Source organism: Candoia aspera, chromosome 4 (genome assembly GCF_035149785.1).
Source record: "Candoia aspera isolate rCanAsp1 chromosome 4, rCanAsp1.hap2, whole genome shotgun sequence".
Taxonomy (NCBI): domain Eukaryota; kingdom Metazoa; phylum Chordata; class Lepidosauria; order Squamata; family Boidae; genus Candoia; species Candoia aspera.
Genome location: NC_086156.1, coordinates 53,790,910 through 53,807,613, shown reverse-complemented (window position 1 = coordinate 53,807,613; position 16,704 = coordinate 53,790,910). Strand labels below are relative to the sequence as shown.

The window sequence follows — 16,704 nt, the reverse complement described above, 5'->3', positions numbered from 1 at the left end:
CCCTCAAACTAGCCACAGTGTAGCATACTGCCTACTTAATTAAGAGTCAACACAGTGAAACAATACTAGGAAAAGGGTAGAATATGAACGGGAAGGCAACAGAAAGATGGGTCTGGTCAGGGGCAATCCTCTAATTTCGTGTTGATGTTCCCCCTCCACACTTCAACATGCTCCTCCATGGCATAAATGTGGGCTGTTATGACTTAGAGGGCAATTATTCTTGTCACCAGGACCTGCAGCCCAGGGAAGTTCATTTGCTGTGGAAAATTGGAAACTGTAGTCTTGGTGATGTACCAATCCATGGCAGCAACCATTTGTGCTGGGCATTTGGTATGGCAAGAGTAAGAGTAGCAGCCTCTTACCCAGAGGTATGACCTGCTTGGTTATGGCTTACATTTTCCCATAGAGCTCAAGCCTCATTGTGGTTACAGTAAGCAACTCTGCTTCACCTATGGCATGTGGAAGGAAAGCACAAGCAGTCAAGCAATTAGCTCCTCCCCCCATGATGCACCTTGGAGGTTTGCTGCAAGGTCATTGGATATGCCTGTGACTCATCATGGGCCCAGTGTGGTGTTTTGCAAGCCTCCCCACTGACTCAGGTGCATAAGCAAAATGTGAACCTGGGTGTGCCAGTGAGAGTTGAGCCTCAGCTACAGACTGTGTTCTGGCATCAACTTGTCTGTTCCTAATGCAAGGTAGTGTTACTCTCTGCTGATGGTATGGCCAAAACTGCACAGAAGGGAAGCATACAGGTAAGGGCGGGGAGCATGCAGGGGAAAAAAGATGCAAGTGGGCAATCAATATGTTGGCAAATAGGGCAACATAGAGGACCACTAAACTAACAAAACAGTCCTCCCGCACAAATCTGCTGTCTGCTAAACAGCTCGCTCTTCCTCCAGTGTCAGTAAATGCAGGCCAGCATCCTCCATGTACCCTGAGAGGGGAAAGATGGAAGTGAGCAGCATCCCCAGCTCAAAAATCTTCAGAGTCCTCTGTCTCTATGCATGCTTACCATCCTGGTCCTGTAGAATAGCCAGATAAATTCCACAGATTAAGGAATAACACAAACAGTATCAACTTACATAGAAACAGCCTCTGGAGAATTTGCACAGGATACTACAATTGGGGAACAGAGGCTTACATAGCTTGTGGTATGCAGCACTAAGACTATACATGCAAGGTGGCACCACTGTCCCATTGAGCTGCAACTCAGTGCCATGTGCAGGCATACATAGCTGCAGCCTAGTAGTCTGCTCAGCATGGCCAGTCAATAGTCACCCACATAAGCCATAACCTTCTCATGTTTGGGGATCAGGGGGCCTGTTGGGCAAGGCAGAGCCTATAGAAATCACCCCTGACCCTCCTGAATTTAGTTTGCACCTACAGGCCAGGGTGCTCATAGCCCTTCCTCTCTAGACAACACAACAACACACTGAAGAGGAAGGAAGATGAACCACACCCACCTCATCCAGTCACCAGCATATGCAGGTCTGAGAGGTCATGCTGTGTTTTGGAGTGAATACTGTCACACTGACACCACTACATCATGTGGTAGAACCCTACACATTACGATCCTACACAGGAGGCCACAGTGGTAACTATCCGGTAATCTTCTGAATGGGACTATCACACAATGGACAGTGCCTGGCAGCCTGATTTGAGGAATGGTGTGTTGGACAGGGACACTGAGCTCATGCTCTGTTCGTATCAAGCGTAAATATACTGTATAGACATGTGAAAATCAGATGTCTTCTGCTCCATCAGGCACCAGCACCATATGACTGCTGCTGGGTGGATTTGGCCTAAGACTTTCCTCTCACCCTATTTTCTTTGTACAGACTTTGTTCTGTAAACACATACCCGGACACAATAAAACAGGAATAACAAATACCAGTTTTCTGCCAAACCCAAGGGAGGAGTGCATTAAATTTGCTACTTTATGTGCATTTATTTCTATGTAACTCCACCTAGTTAAGTATCAGAAAAAAAGATAGAGAAATCACAGATAACTCAGTGGAAACACTGACTCGGGATACAGCTGCTATGAAAAACATAAGCTCTTTGATCATTAAGAAAAGTCATTACATAGGCAACAACAAAAAACAACTACAATGTCATAAAGGTTTTATTGTGTATCAATCTATGATGTATCTGATGGAGTTTTTAAAGGTTAATAAAAGAACTCCAAGCAGCTAACAGCAATCTTGCAGACTAGAAGTGTGAACCAAAAAAGGAACTTGCACATTAAGCTTAATTATGTTCAGAAATAAAGTCAGTCTTCACATAGTAGTTAGATGAAGAAAAATAGAGATAGCTTACTTTTATTCAGTAGATCTGGATACAAGTACATTCACAGTAGAAAGCACTTAATCATCACTGGTTCTTGGTAGCAGAGGATGGTTGGGGGAGGGCTGCATTCCTGCAGCACCTCCTGCTTGCATGTCTGCCCATGAGGTAATGGAGACTGTTAATCCCCAAGCCCAAGGAGGAGGAGGAGGAAGTCAGGTGACCCACGTAACATCATACAAGCACAACAGAGATATGTCCACCAGAGAAACCCCCTTACTATGCTTGTGAGACAATGCTGAGTTGACCCCTGATAATTCCAACAGTATCCACACTTAGAATTAGAATGTATAGTCAAATTGCTACACCTCAGAAATGGTATTATAGATCTGGAAAAGGTACAGAAAAGGGAAGCCAAAATTATCTAGAGAATAGAGCAAATCACTCCATTAGAAGAATTACCAAGATTCACACACTATACTAAACCATAGTTATTTGTTTGGTTAACATTTTGGTTAGTTACCCCAGTGTAAATTGGGATGTCAGTGAGTATGGACTGTATTACTAAGGCCTAGATTTGTTTACAAATCAGCTCACTATGGCTTTTCAACAAACTATGTTTGAAACAAATCATATTTTAGCACCAAAAAGTATGAGAGGAACATGACAAAGATACTGTATGTACATTTATATGCGGTGTAGAAGTGAATAGCAAGTTTTTTTTTAATCTCAAAATATTACACTTGAGATAAACCATTGCACCTGAATGATGGAAAACTTACTTACAAAAACATAATTATGGTCACAGAATACCAGAAAATATAGAACATTAGCTATCATATTGTGGTGATATAGTGGAGCCTAGAGGTCTCAAACCTTTGCCAGAAGCTATTTGGGTTTATGCATCCTGGCCCCATCTTCCTATCTTGGTGTAGTTGCTTGGAACTTACTGCTGCCACCACCTATCTTTCAGAAGGTGCCTCATCTGGCATCCTCTGGCTACCTCTGAACTGTAAGAGAGAGGGCTCCTACAATCTGCATGCCCTTCTGTGAATAAGAGATAAAAATGGAAAAAAAAATGGAATTTCCATAGCACCACCACCTAGCTGTTATTGTGCTGAGGTATTAGTTTGGGGAGGCAATTTTTCTTTCTCCATTTTGGGGGAATCAGAAAAGATAAACAAAATCAAACTTCATTAAAATGACAAAAGATCAAATATATAACTCCCTTTTTAACTCTGCATATTAACTTACAATAATTTTTAAATATATTAGATATAAATAAGGAAAAAGAACATTAGAAAAGAACAAAAGAGTAGGATACAAATGAGTAAACAAGGGATTTACAAATGTCATAGAGATTATAATTTGCCAGTATATCACTAATTGATTACGAATAACTGAATATATTAAGCTCTAAGTAAAGCATAAATATGAGGAACTATGATCAGCACACTATAAGCTATAAAATGAAATTGTGAAGTGCAGTCAATTCTCTCCATACTACTAAAAAATTATTCTCTATTAAAGGAGAGAAAAGCAGAGCTTCCTCAAAAAAATTAATTCCAAATGAGTAAAAAATAAAGTCTGAAAGATGCTACATTCCAGTCATACAAAGCAGTATACTATGCTGTCCAAAGATGAAGGTCCACTACAAATTCATAGAATACCAGAACTGTACATTTGGAAGGGACCACAAAAAACATCTAATTCAACTCTCTACAATGGCAGTAAAACCAATTGTACATTTACTACTTGTTTCATGACCTTACCAACCTCCAAGCTTATTAAGAAAAACAATGACTTAAAGACTGTAAAGATATACTCATGAACATAACCCAAAATATAAATATGAAAATTATATACAGTTCTCAGGTGATCAGAATAAGAATCGTGGAAGCCATGGTATTCCCTGTGACAGTCTATGGAAGAAAAAGTTGGAATTGAAGAAGCAGGTTAGGAAGAGTATTGACAAGCATCAATTGAACTTTGATGTTGGAGAAGACTCCTGAGAATACCATGGACAGTCAAAAAAGCAAACAAATCAACCCAAAGTTCCCACTCAAGGCACAAATGAAAGGCTGAAATTATCCTACTTTGGACATATTAAGTGAAGGCCTAGCTCTCTGGAGAAGGCCCTAATGCTGGGAAAGGTGGAAGGAAAGAGAGGAAAAAAACAATCAGCAGCAAGGTGGATAGACTCAGTTACAGTAGCGATCAGTCAGTCTCAGATGATACAGGGTACAAGCACCAGAGACAGAACACTAGCACACACCATAAAAAATAAAGGTTTAAAACAGATTCTTGGCTAAAACATTTACCTGTTTCTACAGAAACAACCTGAATCTTGAGGCAAAGTCCTCTATTTATTTCCCCCAAACATCCCTAGTTTCTTGGGTAATTCCAGCTGCTTATTAGAGCTGCTGGGGAGATAGTACACCCCCTTATTTTTCCAGCTCAAATATAGCAGCTTCTTGTTTTCTTTCTTTGGAATTCTATCTTTAAAATGTTTCAAATCTCCTAAATACAGCAAAGGGGTGCAGGGAATTGGGGGTACATGGTTTTGCTTTATGTGGCAGAGATCATGCCTTTCCCAATGTTTATTCTGCCTGAAAAAGGAAAATGTATTCCCAGTCATCGGTTTTGTGAATGTAGGCTGGCATCAAAATACATAATTCCTAACTCATGTGTCATTCCTTCTCCAGCTTTTTCGATCCAGACAGCCATCTAAATCACTGTCTAAATTCTATTTCAGCTGCTTTGGGAAGTGACCCAGTAAGCAGAAATCTGGAATAATAGGATTGAGATCTAAAGGAATGTCCATATGGGGGACCAATGACTAATGATTTCCTTGGGGTTTTTTTCTTCCTTCACTTTTTTTTTATAATCCCTGCTACTGTTGGCATACTAGTCCATGTTTTAAGTAAGCATAGCAAGTCACAACTTGATACTTTCTAGGTATGTTTAGCTACAACTGCAACTGATGAAAGCTTACGCTTTTTAATATATTTTGTTGGAAAAGGTGCTACTAAACTCTTGATGTTTTTGCTACAGTTCCCATAATTCCCAATCCTTTTTTAGGCTTTCCTGACCCTGAAAGATTGGTTTTAAGAAATGGAATTTTTAAGGGCAGCAGGGAAAGGGAATCAGACATTACTTTTCCTATTCTGAGATCAGTGGCCACTTTCCATTCTTAGAAGCATTGCCTAGGTGCCATGATTATTATTTAATCTATTTTCATCACCAATGTTTTGACAGCCATGAGATGTCTTTATGTTTACCTTAAAAACTGTGCAGTTATTTGGATGGCTTCTAGAAGGTTCACATTTTTGTTTATACAGAGTTGTGTGCTATTCTTAAAAAAGGAATCGTAGCTCAACAAAATGCTGCCATTCCAAGCATTTTAGTTGCACTATTAAATGGAAATGCCTCTTCCCCCTACAGAAAGCAGCTGACGTCTACATTTATTCACACTCTTTTAGAACACGTACATCTATGTGCTGCCATGCTCTTCATCAAAAAGAGGAAATGGTGAATAAATGGGAGCAGTTCCTGCTCAGATAAATTTTTCCACTTGTTCTTCATTTACACAGTCAGAATGCTGAAGTGGAATTACATACTCATTGGATAAATGTTGTAGTTTAGGAAGGAGAATTTTTTCAAAAGAGACATGCCTTGCAAGAATTCAGATGTTAAACATTGTGATTTGAAATAGAAGAAAAGGGTGCCCAGAACTGAGCATAATAAATAGTCAATGAAGTATATGACTAATGCAAGAATACAATTGCAAGATTGCATCCCATGATCTGGAAACAGTACTGAGAGAGAGAGAGAACAGTGTTGCTTCAGAGCATCTCATGTTGACATATTAATTCCACCAAGGTAGCTGTAGAATACAAACTCAGTCTTGGGTCAATTAACTGTCCACTTCTCTGCTACAGCACAGGTCTCAAAGCACATCTAGCGTCCCTAGAGAAATGCCCATAATATGCACCAGTATACCACTGTTTGCCACCTTCTCAAATGATACAAGGGCCAAGTTCCGCTGTAAAATCAATCTTTCCTTGTGAGACTTAAGTTTCTAATATGCCTACATTTCTAATAAGCTTGCAAAATGTGAGAGATTGGGGCAGCTTTCAATTGGTGCCATGAATGATTTGTCCTGGAAGGAGAAACTGTATTCTAAATCTGAATCGCAGTGTTTTCCACAAAGGAGAAACGAAGACAGCAGGGAAACCATGACAAACAATACTGACCAAGCCCATGGATATGCTGTTTTATGGGCCAGAGGTAACGTTCCATAAATAATAACTTGAATACAGAATTCAGTTGATTAATTTCATGAATTATTTATTTCCCCTTCTAACCTTCTGAAATATTAAACTACCATTCTGACAATTAAAAGATGCTTGCTTGCTAATAAACATATTATTTTCCACCACTTTCTCCAAGGGTAAAAGAAATTAATAATTATTTATTTATAAAGTTTATTCTCCCTCTTAAAATAAATTGAATTCTTCTTCCCCCTATAAAATAAGATTATTTTCTATACCACATATGAAATGAATTGATTTACTACCCCAGCTGTAGCTTCTCTCTATAGTTTTAGTCTTCAGAAACTATCTGGATGAAGAATGAGTTTTCTGAGTTTGGAAGCAAAGGGGCCTGTATTCAGACTTAGAAAGCTCTGCATACTGATTTGTACAGGAGTAGGTGTCTCAGATAAACCTCAACCCAGTAGCCAGATTAACAAGCATTTGTGCAGTCTTTGAGCTGGCACAACTTGCTCTGCCCCGGCTGTGAACTCTCTATGTCAGTGATGGAGTTGGCAACAGGATTAATTTGGACATGTTAAGGAAAGCAACTGGTGAAGTTCTCTGGCTTAAGCTTTACCTGCTGGTGGGAAAAATATGTACCAGTATCTCTAACTTGGACTGGGGTTAAAGGAGGAGATGAGTTTTGACAGATGGCTAGACCTCATGAGTTTAGCCATATGTGAAAACCTTCAATGGGGAGAGGGGGCACATCCCGTTTTACCTTGTATCCTCCATTCCACTTCAAGTTGTTTTAAACACAGGTTTAATGCATGTCTGAAAGAGTATTAAGCCTGTGTTTAAAAGCAGCTCCCCAAACAGGGGTTGTGTGCTGAAGTAGGATCTCTCCTGCCTCATCTCACTAGCCTCCCAATCCTATCAGTTGTTATTCAGGCTGCTTTTAAACAAGACTACTAACCCCATATTTAAAAATAGCTCTCTCAGTTCTCTTGCCACCCATCCCAGTCATGCCAGCTTGTGGATCATCTGCCAACTAGAACTGGTTTCAGGAGATCTGCAGAGAGATGACACCTTTGCTGCCAGGTCTCTGGCCTCATGGATGAGCGTTGTGCAATTAGAGACCTAGAAGAAGAGGGTCAGCACCCCTAGACACATACCTCTCTTGCCACTCCTCCCAGCCCTATAAGCCTAAGGGTCACATGGAAAAGGTTGGAGCAGTGGCCAGATAAGTGGAGAGAGCTCTTTTGCCACCAGATAGGAACCGTCACAGTGCAAGGGGAGAGACCAGTTTGAAAAAATGAGACGCTCCTGGTGCCAAAAGCAGAATGGCCCTGAAAAACAGTTGCCAGGGACTATGGTGAAGGAGATATGCTCAGAGCAACCTAAAGTAGCCTGTTAGAGACAGGCAGATACCAGCCTCTAGCTGTATCATCACCAGCAATATCCATAGATCATGTCCACAGCAAGACTTATATCAGGAGAAAAGGGAAAACTCTACTTTAAAACGAGATGGTTAAATATGAATCATGCACTGCATTTGCAGTGATCTGGGAATTAGATGAAAGCAATATTGTGATTAGATGAAAGCAGTATCGTGAGGCTATGTCCTTTCAAAACAATTACAGAGGCATCTTTAAGTTTCATTAGGAGGTTGTCTACCCTCTTCACCTTTACTGACTTGAAATATTTTAAAACATTTAATTGCAAGTAATGAAATTGCTGCAGAAAACCAACCAACATATTCTTCCAAAAGCAGGGTGGGAAAAGAACATCTGAACAGACCATTTAAGACTGAAGTCCTACAGAATGTGTCTTAACAGCCTAAAATTTCTGTAATTGCATTATAGAAAAACAAAACCAAAAACCAATCTCTGTTCTGTGCAAAATTCCCCTCAGTAAGATGAGTAAGGAAACTGATCAGAATCTTTTTCTTATCTAGAAAGAAGAAATGGCTGCTTAGACACATAGCAGTGTGGTTAAGAGTCAGATGTATTTGGCATTAATAGAATTGGTTTAACAGTATGTATGTATGTATGTATGTATGTATACACACACACACACATACATACACACAGACATACATACACACACAAACATACATACACACACATCTTGGAGTTAGCACAATTAAACAAGTGGTCCTTCACCATGGAAACTGCAGTGTAGAAGCCTAGAATTTTCTGTTGCTTTTGATGCCTATTAAAAAACAATATATACCCAGAATTTTCTTTGGTACCTTAGTGGTCCCTTCAGCATATCAAACTGCATTGAATTTCTTGATCCTAAGGTAGTAAGAAATTTTAGCCAATTTTGTCCTCTGCATTTATCACACTAGAACTATGATAGTTTCTTGGGACCAAACCCTCCTGAATACAGTGGGCATCTCTGCATGACATGGCTATCATAATCTTATGTTACCTGTAGACAATCTGGTACAGGATAACCAAAGAAACTGAAGGCAGCCCAACCAACTTCACAGGGTTGTTATTATGGGGAAAATAAGAGGTGGGAGCATTATATATGTCACTTGGACAAAAATAAAGGCAGGGTATTAGTTAACTAATCAATTAACCTCCCACAGGATTAAGAGCGGTCATCTTGGCTAGTATCCAAGCTACCTTTTATTTATTTTATTTATTTATTTATCAAACTTTATCACCGCCCATCTTCCTCCCAAGAAGGGACTCTGGGCGGTTTACAATAAAATGGAATTAAAACCAAAACAGTTATAAACACAGTAAATACAATAAAAGTAAGAATGAGATGGAATCTAGATGAGCAAGAGTTCTTTATCAGACTGTGAGTATAGTAGGTCCATCAGAAGTCACTCTAGGGCACTAGCCATCCCCAGGAGTGGCTATTCCTCTTCCTGTTCCAAGCCTGCTGGCAAAACCAGGTCTTTAATCTTTTTCCAAGGTGGCCTGTCTCACCTCTGGGAGAAGGATGTTCCAAAGGGTGGGAGCTACTGCAGAGAAGGCAGTAGCTATAGATTCAGAAATCCTTTTTTTTAATGGTTGAGGGGAAAAAAATACCCCAAGACAGTATTTGAAGAAAAGAAATATCAAAAATGTAATTGTCCTCAAAAGATTGATACCAATATAGATGTCCTTAACTTGTTGCTAGGAAACACTAATGTACTTGGTAGACTCAGGGTTTTGGATGCTCCTGTAATCTCTTGTTATTGAAGGGAAAAGATCTTAATAAATTGGTGCAACTACAACATATTGAAGAGAGCACTATTTTTCCACTCTGCTGTGCTTAGCTGAGTATAAGAGACTGTTTCATCTATAACAATAATACTGAACCAAGAGGAAGTCACCTTAAGGACTACCCCAATTATATTAATTAGTGATGTCAGTGATTTTCTCCAGGCCTACTTAACTTCCAATTCATACTGATTTATCATAAGGAAGCTTAATGGGTTTGGCATTTTTAATAACACAAAGCTAAACAAAACCTTATGTTAATATATAAATACAAATCAGAAAAGAAAAACAGACTTAATTCTTCAATAAAGGACTGACTTCTGACAAAAATTATGAACTAGACAGGTAAAGTAGTATAACTTTATAAAGATTATTAGATATGTGGGACACTCATTTATAATACAATCTTACTACTCAGATCCACTGAGTTTAATGGGCCTTATTTCCAAGTAATTTTGAAGCATATAAGATTGCAGCCGAACACTGAATTGTAACTTTCTCCCACCAGTTTTCATATTTCTACTAAAACTGTTCCCACCGCTTTTTTCAATATACTGTTCCTATTATATATTTGTTTGGTTTGGATTTTTCTAAGATGTTTTTTTACTTCACTTTCTGTAACCACAAACAGAAAGCTAGGTACCAGATGACTGCTATTTTCCTTATTGTAATACACATAGATTTTAATTAGCATATTCTAATTTTAAACAAATGATGAATTTTTAATGGCAACATCCCCACCCCCACAACTGAAGGGCCCTTTAGGACTCAGAAGCAAGAAGACCATTAACATTTTAATGAGGCTTGAATGTGTACAGTATTATATTCAGAAACAAATCTCACTAAACCCAGAGGGACTTATTCCCAAATAAGTTTGTATAAAATTGCATTCTAGATCACCTTAGAGCTCTGTTGCACTAATTACATAGATACCTAAAGCACAAGAGAAATATTGGGCTACAAAAGGAAGGAAGCAAGTTCCATTTTTAAGTAAAAAATTGTAGATTAAAACTTATCAGTTGATGTGTAACACCTTACAGGCTGGCACCGTTCTCTTTAAGGAAATCTGCAAGAGTTATATCACATCCAGCAATGTTCTTACTACTCTTGTGCTATATTACTTAGACGTATCCCTAATGCCACCATAAGAAATATATTGGCATAGCAAGTAATTTGAGGACTCTCTGACTCACATGATTTGGTCATGTTTGCTTGTGGCTCTTTTTCTGGTTGCAAGTCTTTGTGTATTTGTTTCAAATCAGAATTCATTTATTTTAAATCATTTACTATAAGGAATAAAAGACATGACTCTCAGACACTCAAGGATTTGCTTACAGCAGAAGATCTGCCTACTGCAGCACAAAGAAATCAATCTATATTCATATCTCTTCTCCAATATTTAAATTTCAGGCTGTTCTGTCCCATCCTTTTGAGTCTGCACATATGTAGCCATACTCTTCACCACTGTGAAGCTGAGAAGAATCTGCTTAATGCTAACATAATGGTTCTGTCTTGCCTGGCAACTGTTGGTTCCTTCACTACTTTCATTAGTTACATCTTGCGTGGTAGTTAAGCCACTCACAGCAGCACAAAGAAGTTGCTGCGTAATAAGAAGCATGCATACCCATTTGTGTACAAAGCCAGAATATATATCTTATTATCATCTAATATATTAATAACTCTGTTAAGGATATACAGTATGGTGCTTTGGATTTGAATCCAGAATGAAAAAGATGCTCTGAAATGGGCATGGATGTGCAGGCCACACTTGTCAGCACCTAATTAAAGAAGTTGCACTGTTTCCTGGACTTGCGCAGCAGCTATGCAATCCCAGGAAAATGTGTGTTTTAATTAAGGAGGTACCACAGGATGCAACAAGGTGTTTCCAAGCAGGCACAGGCATGCTATTGTATTTTGCTTGGATTGCACAGCTGCCATGTGTTAGCCCCACAATGTGGATCAAACCAGGAAACAGTCTCCAGGAGAATCTAAAACTACTTTTTTTAAGATGACTATCGTAAGAGAATCTTGCAAGTTTGTTTGTGCTTTACTTCTCCCCACCTTCTTATATTCCTGTGAAACTAAGGAGGTGTCTGTCTGAGTCATTCCCCCCTCCCCTCAGACTGTTTTGGGCTTGAGCTGCACTTTTTACCTTGTTGCTCTGGGAACAGAGCTGGCTTATCTCCATCAAGGTCATCTTCTTTACTCTCTACACCATGTGAGCCCAGGAAAAGATGCAGCTTCTTCAAGAAGGCACTAAGAGGGACTATAGAAGAACTCAAAGCTGTCTGGGAAAAGTGTACACAGGATTTACTTTTAAGATTGTCTGGGGAGAGTTTTTATTGAATAAAACAGAGGACGACGCTGTGGATTTGAAAGTGGATTTAAAGATACCAGGTGACAAGTGAGATACTAGAAAGGATGCTAACTTGGATTTGCAACCTGAACCTGATTTGAACGTTGTTGATCTGAAAATTGAGTTAAAAATGCTAGAATCCCAGAATGAGTTGGAAAAAGATGCCAAAATGGACTTATAAAAGATACCAGCTGATATCTTAATAATCAAAAGGACATGCAAATAATAAACCTGAAGACTGACTTGGAAAGCCTCTCTATTTTGGATTTACAAAAGGACTATCTTAAATCAATGAAGATGTTTCTGAGAGGAGATAAAGAGAAAGTATTGGAGTTGTTCCTGAAAGGAAATAGAGAGCATGACAGGAAATCAATCTGTGGGTCCTTCCTTGACAGGATTAAAGAACAAGCTTTTTAAAAGTAAACAGATTTATAAAGTGAACTTATTTGACCAGGCTTAAAATATATATGTTGTGGTTTCTGCTAGTCATTAATGGGACTTTTCTTTGATCAGGACTGAATGATGAGGTCTTAAGGATTTGAATATTGGGGAGAGATGTCTTTTGTTTTACTTTTTTGAGTAAGTGATAAGTTGGTTTAGGCAAATGATTTTTTTTGTTTAAGCTAAAAATATGATAGCTCTTAAGAGACTTTTGCTGATTAAGATTGAAAGATGAGTTTTTATAATTTGATTATTGTTAAAAGATGAGATATAGGAAGAAGAGTTTTTTTTTTGCTTTTTGTATTGAATTACTAGAGAAGGTATGGTGCTTGTCTATACACGTCTGGAGGGAGGGGGGAGTCATCTTTTATATATTGGTCTTTTTTTTTCACTTTGTCTATCTCTTTTTATTTCTTTTTCTTTACTTTTTATATTTCTTGTAGTTCATATTAGTGTTTTATCTTTGTATTTTAAAACTGTAATAAATTAAAAAACGACTAAAAAAAAGAAGGCAGCATGTATGCCTACACCAAATCACCTTTGGATTCAAAGCACTGCACAACGCTAAGCACTATGTATATGCTTTCTAATAATATATTTTATGAACACCTTTTATGGAAATGCTTTCAAGGTTAGTCATAGATCTCACAGCTGTTGAAAATCATTGTTCTGTTAGGATGCATTTATTAGGAAAGGATTAAGGTGAATACAGGTAGTCCTTGTTTAGCAACTACTCATTCAGCAACCATTCAAAGTTACAATGGTGCTGAACGAAGAGACTTACGGCTGGTCCTCAAAGCTGCAGCATCCTTGCAGCCACATGATTGCTATTCACAACCTTCACTGCCAGCTTCTAACAAGCAAAGTCAGTGCAGAAGCTGGCAGGAAGTCACAAGTTGTGGTCATGTGATGTCATGCTTAATGACCATGCACAATTCACTTAATGACCGCAACTGGAACCGTCGTCATAAGTCGGTATGGTCACATGACTTTTCACTTTACCACTGCATTGCTTAGTAACGGAGTTCCCAGTCCCAATTACGGTAGTTAACTGAAGACTACCTGTACACACATGAATCTATTACTGCTGTTTGGAATTTTGCACTGAATAAACTACACCCCTCTCAGTATTCCTTACTTCATGTGATGTTGATTGTTATTTAAGGGTTTTGTGAATCCCACATTCCACTTCTAAATGTGTGCGCCTGAAAATAAAGCCCACTGAATTCTGTACAGCTTCCTTTTAAGAAAATATATTCAGAGTTGCACCATATACAGACATGCACAGATAGAAAAATCCATTTGCATGGAAGCAAAAATGTATTCTACATTAAAAAACAAAGTATATACAACTTTGTGAAAAAGTAATTCCCCCTCTTGGAAGTTTGTTTTTTTTTTTACTGCTGTTGAATGTTATCAGAACTTCATCTGATCCTAGTGCCTGTAAAGGGAGTTTAAGTGAACAAATAACATCAACACCGAATGCTTGAACACTGCATGTTCGTTGACTTAGTTTACGAAATGAGTGAATCAAGCACCAAGCTTTCTTTGTACAACCCTGTGAAAATGAGGGCCACAAAAGCCAGATAAGGGTGGAAACACCTGGTCGACAATGGCTGAAAGCAAAACAGCTGAAGAAAGTTGCTAACATGATGCTGACACACCCGGACTCCTACCTACGAGCAACTGTACTTCCATGGAAAAAACAAACTGCAACACTCCTCTTCGATCCCACCCACAAAACGTACAAACGTACCATCGTACGGTATTTCCAGCCCCCGAACCCAAAACTGGGAGGGGTGATGGAGTCAATGCCCAGGCGCAATTCCCACGCCCTCCGAACTGCCCCGGAAGTAACTTTCTCGGGTTCCTCTACTTCCGCTGCAACGCAGAACGCTCCTCCCTAATTGCTTTTCTTTCTGCCCGCGTAGCGAGAGAACGTTTTGAAGATGCTGGCGAGTTTGCTGTGAATCTGTGAGCGGCTGAACGGAAGGAGGGAAATATAAGTTAGCGGCAGCGTTCATTCTCACTGAGAAGGAGGCTCGATTTTTTCTTTTTTTAAACTATGGAATAGACCCAGCCAGCCTCGCTCACAAGTGTCAGGAGTTAATTTTCTGGGGGTTTCCCTCCGATTTAGCCAAACTTTTGGGCAGAGCTTCTTTATAAGATTTTTCAGTGCATACGTGCTCTCAAACCGTTCTTGCTTCCCTGCAGTCTTTATTCCATTTAGATACCATTCTAAAATCATATCTATTGACACGGTGATGATTTCTAGATTCATACTCTGTTCTAGCACTTTAAATGTGAATAACGTTTTCAAACACTCACACTGCAGTGTTTTCCTGACTTGGTATCATCACAAAACAGTTTTGCAGGGCTGAAAGTGCTGACTCAAGAAATAGGAAGAACAGGTGGTTGAAAATCTTAATTGTGCAAATCCAGTCTCACGTTGGAGACTTGCTAGATACTCTGCATCTTGGTCCCGATCCTGCTCATGAATTCTCACCCGTTGAATCCAGCTCTGGAGGACATCCTGGAAATAGTGAATTTAGTACAAATTTACAGAGATTATAACAGCCAATTCATGTCAAGGTGAATGCTGTGGAAGGACAGAAGGTTGCAGACCTCTTACTTGTCTAAAAGAAGGAACTACCTGTCTGATGAAGCAACGTGGCTTGTATCCAGGCAAAACAACATACACAGTTCTTAAAAAATAAATGCTTTGAATGAAATTATACTGTATTTGTAGACAACATTCTTCTGTAGGAACAATACAGGATATTTTCCCAGACTAAAATTCTGTTTTCCTGGATGTGGTTGGCACAGTACTATGGACATACATTCTGTTCAACGTTGGCCCATCTGACTTTATTTACTTACTTTAAATTTCACATGTGTATCCTGCGGTTCATGCAGGAACTCAAGGCAGTATATGTGATGTTTCATCTTCCCAATTTCTTCACAACAACCATCTTATGAGATGGATTGAGCTGAGAGTGATGGGCCCAAAGTCACCCAATACAGTTCCAGGGCAGTGGATATACAACTTCAAAGATAATAAAATTATCACCTAAGTGTATACAAGTGTGATAAAAAGCTGCATTTTAACATCTTGGCCCTAAAGCTCTGTTCAAAATAATTTGCCTTAGTGTACATTCCAAACCACACCTTGAATGTAGTTGGCACTGACAATGGAAACCAAAGTATACTATTGTTGAAGATTAGGCAAAAGGGTGCCCAGAGTGACTGAATTATACAGTGAACTATACACATTCATTCCTAGCGTAATATAGAGTATTTCCCAATTCTTGGATACCTGGAGCAGTGTGCTCAGTTTCAGCATATGATTCATGATAAGTTTGACTTCTCGTATTTTCTGACCAAGCATGCAAGAAGTTTGTTAGGATTAGCATGTATGTTTGTCACTATTCAGCACAGGTTTTATTTAACACTGCTTTAATTTGGGTGGCAGTTTCACTTCATCTGTACCATTTTTCTTATAGAAAGAAATAACTTGCCAAAACTGTGTGGCTTTATAGAAATGCTGTGCTGCTGCTGAAGAAATGCCCAACTATATGTTTAACAGAATTGGGTAAAAAAGATGTCATGACTTGGATCTGTTGCATCAAGAGCCCCTTGTATCTCTCTGCTGTGTCTGTAAAAAGGCTAAAGAGTTATGCTAGCCTTGGAGTTGGCATACATTTTTATTCTGTTTATGTCAGTGAGAAGGAAAATGAAACAGTATGGCATATACAGCACAAAAGGTATTTCCCCCGCCCATGTTCTTTCTTGCTAGCTGATTTGGCAGGGATTAGGAAGTAGAAATTTCTGCACCACAGTCTCCTACTATCCCAGCGCTTTAAAGTTTTTCAGCTTAATTATTATCACTAAACAGAATCCATTCATCATAGGAGTTGTTGATGCTTTAAACTGGTGTCAGTTGCACTTTCTTATTTTTATCCCCATTCTTCATAGAAAACAATTGGACAAAGTTGAATAGAAATATGCCATTGGCAGAGAAGAGGAACCCTACAATGTACTGTTTCAGGAGAAGAGGGTAAAAACGATGTAAAGACTTGGATCTGTTCAAAAGGGACATGGCAATGACAATGTGAAACTATTGGCACTAACAAACGAACAG

General features: G+C 38.9%; 1 protein-coding gene across 1 annotated transcript in view; it reads right to left on the bottom strand.

Moving 5' to 3' along the window:
* LOC134498038 (ras-related protein Ral-A) overlaps window positions 1-14,476 on the bottom strand; it is a 45,281-nt gene extending 30,805 nt beyond the window's left edge. Inside the window, exon 1 of the mRNA XM_063304159.1 lies at window positions 14,320-14,476. The gene's annotated coding sequence lies outside the window, so the exon portion shown is untranslated. The remainder of the gene's footprint in view (window positions 1-14,319) is intronic.
* Between the last annotated feature and the right edge of the window lie 2,228 nt (window positions 14,477-16,704).